We start from the raw sequence: 501 nt of genomic DNA, 5'->3' as shown, positions 1-501 counted from the left end.
TATTTCATTATCATTATTATCATCATTATCATTATTATTATCATCATCCTTATCATCATCATCATTATCGTTATTATTATCATCATCGTTATTATATTTCCAATTCCCTTTTTCTCTCTCTCTACTTTCTTTAATATCTCTCACTCTCTCCTCTCTTTCTTTTCTCTTTTTTCCCTTTCCTTTCCTTCTACTTTTATGCATACCCCGAATTACCCTTTAATCAATGCAGAGGAGGATTCCGTCCATCATTAACGGTTGTAAACACCGCCAAAGGAGCGCAATTTTCCCTTCGTGGAGAAAATTGGCTAATCTGGACAATTAATGAGGTTCGACACTTAGCTCCTGATGGATGCTAGACTGTTCTGTAGACTGTGTATAGGCTTATCACTCGATGTTGTGGTCATATTAGGACATTTAAACAGTCTCCCTTTATTATGTTTCACTTTCTCTTTCTCTCTTTCTTTTCTTTCTTCCTTTTTTCTTTCTTTTTTCTTTCTTTCT

The sequence above is a fragment of the Penaeus japonicus genome, unplaced genomic scaffold (genome assembly GCF_977035675.1).
Source record: "Penaeus japonicus unplaced genomic scaffold, GWHDUDI00000001_assembly GWHDUDI00000004, whole genome shotgun sequence".
Taxonomy (NCBI): Eukaryota; Metazoa; Arthropoda; class Malacostraca; order Decapoda; family Penaeidae; genus Penaeus; species Penaeus japonicus.
Note: the sequence above shows the minus strand (reverse complement) of the source record.